Consider the following 7,500-nt stretch of genomic DNA (forward strand, 5'->3'; position numbering starts at 1 on the left):
TCGGGGACTGGACGACCGAAGCGGATCTCGCGCGGTCTCGCGATCGACAGTGAAGAGAAGTGCAGAAGAGGAAAAGAAGACACGACAAACACACACCATGGGGCGACCGACGCGTTCGTTTCAACGCTTTCGCACAAAGTCGGCGGCGGTTATATATTTATATCATTATATTCCGGCGGACGGGACGCGACGTTCGAAAGCCTCGCCAAAGAGGAGCTCCTGCCTCTTCCTCTCTCTTTTCTACGAGAAAAGATAAACGTATTTTACGGGGATACGGAAACGTTACCACGTGGTGTCACACACGATCGTCCGTCTCTTCTCTATAGCAGAAACCGATAAAAATACACCTCCCGAAAGAGAGTATATGGTGATTCTTTTTATATATATATATATTTCGAAATACAACTGAACGTGGCGGAAGCGCACGGTGGTGGTCCAGCGAGGACACGCGACGACGGGGAATAAGAACTATTCGACCCGTTACGAATACGCATGCTCGTCCCGCACGATTTTAACACACACCGTGTTTTTCTCCAGTCGTCAAAGCGTTCGTGCGTCGAATTCGAAAAATAAAAAAAAAAGAAAAACACCTTTTCTCTCTCTCGGGGTAAAAGAGTCGATGTGTATTGTGTATAAAGGTTCTGCGAGAAGTCTCGTTTTGACGTGTGTTCCGCCGATAACGACGATCCTCCGAAACGGGGATACAGAAACGTTACACCTCACAACACGATCTCCGTCTCTTCTCTATAGCAGAAACCGATAAAAATACACCTCCCGAAAGAGAGTATATGGTGATTCTTTTTATATATATATATTTCGAAATTCAACTGAACGTGGCGGAAGCGCACGGTGGTGGTCCAGCGAGGACACGCGACGACGGGGAATAAGAACTATTCGACCCGTTACGAATACGCATGCTCGTCCCGCACGATTTTAACACACACCGTGTTTTTCTCCAGTCGTCAAAGCGTTCGTGCGTCGAATTCGAAAAATAAAAAAAAGAAATACACCTTTTCTCTCTCTCTCGGGGTAAAAAGAGTCGATGTGTATTGTGTATAAAGGTTCTGCTGCGAGAAGTCTCGTTTTGCCGTGTGTTTCGGTAACGACGATCCTCCGAAACGTACATCTCATTCGTAAGAGAGGAAGAAAACAATCTCCCTGGGGCCAGTCGGTAATATACCGACATACGACGTGTCGTGCACATCCGTCTCACGCACGGTATACAAAATATGAATAAAACGTGTGTAGTCTCTCTCTCTCTCGACTTCTTAATATTTTCTTTCACCTCTGACGCATCATTTCAGGTGACGTCGGGAGCGCGGGAAAAAAAATTTTTCTAAACACACGAAACCGTTCATCTCACGAACAGCCGAAAAAGTTGTCGCTCAGATCCATATCGCAGTGGAGCGGTATCCGCGGGCGGTCGTAATTGAACGACGCACGACGCCGCGAACACTCACGCGAGTCCATACAAACGATTCCGATCGTTTTGCAACAACTAGAACGTACACTGTCCGTGAAATTCACAGAATTTTCGCGTGTCCGCGACAAACGCCGACGAGACACCCATCGTTCGCTCGTACGTAGCATCCTTCTCTTAACCCGACTCAGAAACGTTCTTTGCGCCCTTCGGTAAAAAAACGTTCGATCCGAAGAGGTGAACGACGGCGGGGATTTGACAGAGCTACGCAAGCAGTGTATGGTACGTAAACGACCCTCAGCCAGGCGTGGTCCAGGAATTGTATCCGTGGACCGCAATGTGCGTTCGAAATGTCGATGTTCATGTGTCCTGCAGTTCACACGTTGACGCGCAATTAGCTGCGTTCTTCATCGACCCACGAGCCAAGTGATCCACCGTTCAGGGTAATCGTATAAATTTTATATTTCACATATATAATTTTATTCTCATTTGTTCGACCTAATATCTCTCTTCTTTCAAAGAGAAGATAAAAGTTGATACCTGAATCTCCGACCAGCGCGCGAAGGAGATTCAGGCGTCGCCTTGGAGACGACACCGAAGCCTTTCGAGACGAAAAACGTTCAAGTAATATGTATATATTTCTCGACGTTCCGGGCGTATAGTGCATTCAAAAACCCGCGAAAGACGCAGAAGACTCGCACGCGTGGAAACGACGGGGATATATTTTGTATCCTACCCGATACTGAATCCATCGCGTGCAGTCGACCCTCGCGTTCTTCCGATCAGACGCATCTATTGTTGCGCGCATGTTTTCGCGTCGCATCGCGCGAAACGTTGCACGAATCGTACCGATCGATCGATTGAAAGCAAATAATGAAAAAAGACTTCACAGCTGGCTCTTTGCCGGTCATTCGTCCCATGTTATCTCTTGCCGCGAAATTGGCGCGCAAGAGTTGGGTGTCAGACGCGCGGCTTTAAAACGAGCTTCACGGCCGGTCCCTTCGTTACCGCTTTCGTTCTTTCTCTCGGAACGACCATGAACGAACACGACGAGCGACGCTACGGCATACACACGTCCACGGATTCGATTAAAAAAACAGACTTCACAGCTGGCTCTTTGCCGGTCATTCGTCCCATATTATCTCTTGCCGCGAAATTGGCGCGCAAGAGTTGGGTGTCAGACGCACGGCTTTAAAACGAGCTTCACGGCCGGTCCTCTCAATTCCGTGTACGGTACACGCAAGATGCGGGTTCCACTTCCAGACTACCCGGTCCCTTCTCTCTACGAGAATCGATAGTAGAAGAACGGCTCGAAAACGCGTCTCAGAGACTAGGGGAAAAGAAGCGGTATGCGAGCGAAACGAAAACGCATTATGGAAACGTCGCGAAACAATGTTCGACGGTTGCTCGGTTCCAATCGTGCGGCCGTTTCAATTTCTCGTGCGCTTCACCGTCCCTCCGTAACTCTGGCCGATCGCGTATACCGAAGAGCCGACACGCGCAAAAACCACAGGCATTGTATACTGTATATATATATGTTACAGTCACAGCCTTCGCGCGTTTTACTCTCCGACGCGGGGTTTCCACGACGAAAGAGAGACAGTTTCGTGGCGGGTGACTCGGCCGAATCGCTACGACGGGTATTTCTATTATAGAACGAATCATCGCCACCCTTTACCAGTGCCCGACGAAGGAATCACAAGGTCATCTGGAGTTTACAATGCCAGCGACGGTAATTCCAACGAAGACCCGATAAGTCAACTCATCGTTCTATTTCTCCCCGTACAGAAAAGCGAATCGACGCTAACGCACCTCGCGCAAGCACGAACGTTCTCTTCGCGTGGATCATCCCATCGTCGAAAGATGTAAAGACGCATTGGAGATCGTGGTCTCTGGCGGGCTCATTGCACGCCCCACTGCATATCTTTCCTCGAATCGAGAATGATTCGTCCACTAAGGCTGCGAAACTACGCGTCGAGGAAACTAGGGGAAAGAAGCGGGATGCGAGCGAAACGACAATACATTATGGAAACGTCGCGAAACAATGTTCGGCGGTTGCTCGTTTCCTCCTGCGGACGTTTCATTGCTCGGGCGCTTCACGTCCCTCCGTAACCTTCGCGCGATCGCGTGCCCCGGAGAGCCGGCAACCGGTGAACCACAGGCGTATAAACTATAGTCTTCTATAGCAAGCCTTCGGCGGTTACTCTCCGACGCGGGGATTCCACGACGAGAGAGAATTTCGTGGCGGGTGACATCGGTCGAAACGCTACGACGGGTATTTCTATTATAGAACGAATCATCGCCACCCTTTACCAGTGCCCGACGAAGGAATCACAAGGTCATCTGGAGTTTACAATGCCAGCGACGGTAATTCCAACGAAGACCCGATAAGTCAACTCATCGTTCTATTTCTCCCCGTACAGACAAGCGAATCAACGCTATCGCACCTCACGCATGCACGAACGTTCTCTTCGCGTGAATCGTCCCATCGTCGAAAGATATAGCCGCTTGGAGATCGTGGCCCATCAAGTTCTTCCGTAACTCCTGCGCGATCGCGTACCCCGGAGAGCAGGCAACCGGTGAACCACAGGCGTATAAACTATAGTCTTCTATAGCAAGCCTTCGCGTTTACTCTACGACGCGGGGATTCCACGACGAGAGAGATTTTCGTGGCGGGTGACACGGCCGAATCGCTACGACGGGTATTTCTATTATAGAACGAATCATCGCCACCCTTTACCAGTGCCCGACGAAGGAATCACAAGGTCATCTGGAGTTTACAATGCCAGCGACGGTAATTCCAACGAAGACCCGATAAGTCAACTCATCGTTCTATTTCTCCCCGTACAGAAAAGCGAATCGGCGCTATCGCACCTCACGCAAGCAGGAATGATCTCTTCGCGTGGATCGTCCCATCGTCGAAAGATGTAAGACGTACAGAAATCGTGGTCCATCACGATTATTCGTAACTCTCCGAGTCGCGTATCTGAGAGTAGGACAAACGGAGAACCACAGGCATAAATAATACTATATGTTTCTTATATAGTTAGCCTTCGCGTTTTACTCTCCGACATGGGGATTCCACGACGAGAGAGAGTTTCGTGGCGGGTGTCTCGGCCGAATCGCTACGACGGGTATTTCTATTATAGAACGAATCATCGCCACCCTTTACCAGTGCCCGACGAAGGAATCACAAGGTCATCTGGAGTTTACAATGCCAGCGACGGTAATTCCAACGAAGACCCGATAAGTCAACTCATCGTTCTATTTCTCCCCGTACAGAAAAGCGAATCGACGCTATCGCACCTCGCGCGAGCACGTAACTACTCTTCGCGTGGATCGTCCCATCGTCGAAAGATGTAAGACGCACGGAAATCGTGGCCCATCAACGTTTTTTTGTAACTCTGCCGATCGCGTATCACAGAGCCGAGACGCACATACCACAGGCGTAAACCACAGGCGTATAAACTATAGTCTTCTATAGCAAGCCTTCGCGTTTACTCTACGACGCGGGGATTCCACGACGAGAGAGATTTTCGTGGCGGGTGACACGGCCGAATCGCTACGACGGGTATTTCTATTATAGAACGAATCATCGCCACCCTTTACCAGTGCCCGACGAAGGAATCACAAGGTCATCTGGAGTTTACAATGCCAGCGACGGTAATTCCAACGAAGACCCGATAAGTCAACTCATCGTTCTATTTCTCCCCGTACAGAAAAGCGAATCGGCGCTATCGCACCTCACGCAAGCAGGAATGATCTCTTCGCGTGGATCGTCCCATCGTCGAAAGATGTAAGACGTACAGAAATCGTGGTCCATCACGATTATTCGTAACTCTCCGAGTCGCGTATCTGAGAGTAGGACAAACGGAGAACCACAGGCATAAATAATACTATATGTTTCTTATATAGTTAGCCTTCGCGTTTTACTCTCCGACATGGGGATTCCACGACGAGAGAGAGTTTCGTGGCGGGTGTCTCGGCCGAATCGCTACGACGGGTATTTCTATTATAGAACGAATCATCGCCACCCTTTACCAGTGCCCGACGAAGGAATCACAAGGTCATCTGGAGTTTACAATGCCAGCGACGGTAATTCCAACGAAGACCCGATAAGTCAACTCATCGTTCTATTTCTCCCCGTACAGAAAAGCGAATCGACGCTATCGCACCTCGCGCGAGCACGTAACTACTCTTCGCGTGGATCGTCCCATCGTCGAAAGATGTAAGACGCACGGAAATCGTGGCCCATCAACGTTTTTTTGTAACTCTGCCGATCGCGTATCACAGAGCCGAGACGCACATACCACAGGCGTATAATACCGTTTTCTTTCGTATGGTAAGCCTTCGCGTTTACTCTTCGGCGCGGGGTTTCCACGTCGAGAGAGACATTCGTGGCGGGTGACATCGGTCGAAACGCTACGACGGGTATTACTATTATAGAACGAATCATCGCCACCCTTTACCAGTGCCCGACGAAGGAATCACAAGGTCATCTGGAGTTTACAATGCCAGCGACGGTAATTCCAACGAAGACCCGATAAGTCAACTCAACGTTCTATTTCTCCCCGTACAGAAAAGCGAATCGACGCTGTTGCACCTCACGCAAGCACGAACGTTCTCTTCGCGTGGATCGTCCCATCGTCGAAAGATGTAAGACGCACGGAAATCGTGGCACATCACGTGTTTTCGGAACTCTGTCGACCGCGTATCTCAGAGACGACGCGCGCGAACCACTGGCATATACTATTATATATCGCGTTTTACCCTCCGACGCGGGGATTCCACGACGAGAGAGAGTTTCGTGAGCGGGTTGACTCGGAAGAAACGCTACGACGGGTATTTCTATTATAGAACGCATCATCGCCACCCTTTACCAGTGCCCGACGAAGGAATCACAAGGTCATCTGGAGTTTACAATGCCAGCGACGGTAATTCCAACGAAGACCCGATAAGTCAACTCAACGTTCTATTTCTCCCCGTACAGAAAAGCGAATCGACGCAATCGCACCATACGCGTGCACGTAAACAACTCTTCGCGTGGATCGTCCCATCGTCGAGAGACGTAAGTTTTCATAGTATGAATTCGCGTTTTACTCTCCGACGCGGGGATTCCACGACGAGAGAGAGTTTCGTGAGCGGGTTGACTCGGAAGAAACGCTACGACGGGTATTTCTATTATAGAACGCATCATCGCCACCCTTTACCAGTGCCCGACGAAGGAATCACAAGGTCATCTGGAGTTTACAATGCCAGCGACGGTAATTCCAACGAAGACCCGATAAGTCAACTCAACGTTCTATTTCTCCCCGTACAGAAAAGCGAATCGACGCAATCGCACCATACGCGTGCACGTAAACAACTCTTCGCGTGGATCGTCCCATCGTCGAGAGACGTAAGTTTTCATAGTATGAATTCGCGTTTTACTCTCCGACGCGGGGATTCCACGACGAGAGAGAGTTTCGTGAGCGGGTTGACTCGGAAGAAACGCTACGACGGGTATTTCTATTATAGAACGCATCATCGCCACCCTTTACCAGTGCCCGACGAAGGAATCACAAGGTCATCTGGAGTTTACAATGCCAGCGACGGTAATTCCAACGAAGACCCGATAAGTCAACTCAACGTTCTATTACTCCCCGTACAGAAAAGCGAATCGACGCAATCGCACCATACGCGTGCACGTAACAACTCTTCGCGTGGATCGTCCCATCGTCGAGAGACGTAAGTTTCATAGTAAGCCTTCGGCGTTTTACTCTCCGACGCGGGGATTCCACGACGAGAGAGAGAGTTTCGTGAGCGGGTTGACTCGGAAGAAACGCTACGACGGGTATTTCTATTATAGAACGCATCATCGCCACCCTTTACCAGTGCCCGACGAAGGAATCACAAGGTCATCTGGAGTTTACAATGCCAGCGACGGTAATTCCAACGAAGACCCGATAAGTCAACTCAACGTTCTATTTCTCCCCGTACAGAAAAGCGAATCGACGCAATCGCACCATACGCGTACACGTAAACAACTCTTCGCGTGGATCGTCCCATCGTCGAGAGACGTAAGTTTTCATAGTATGAAT

General features: G+C 49.8%; 1 non-coding gene across 1 annotated transcript; it reads right to left on the minus strand.

The window, feature by feature from the left end:
• Positions 1-1,711: 1,711 nt before the first annotated feature.
• Positions 1,712-1,866, minus strand: LOC143175467 (5.8S ribosomal RNA). The gene has a single exon (XR_013000237.1). It is a non-coding gene; the product is annotated as a 5.8S ribosomal RNA (ribosomal RNA).
• Between the last annotated feature and the right edge of the window lie 5,634 nt (positions 1,867-7,500).

The sequence above is a fragment of the Nomia melanderi genome, unplaced genomic scaffold, assembly GCF_051020985.1.
Source record: "Nomia melanderi isolate GNS246 unplaced genomic scaffold, iyNomMela1 scaffold0094, whole genome shotgun sequence".
Classification (NCBI taxonomy): domain Eukaryota; kingdom Metazoa; phylum Arthropoda; class Insecta; order Hymenoptera; family Halictidae; genus Nomia; species Nomia melanderi.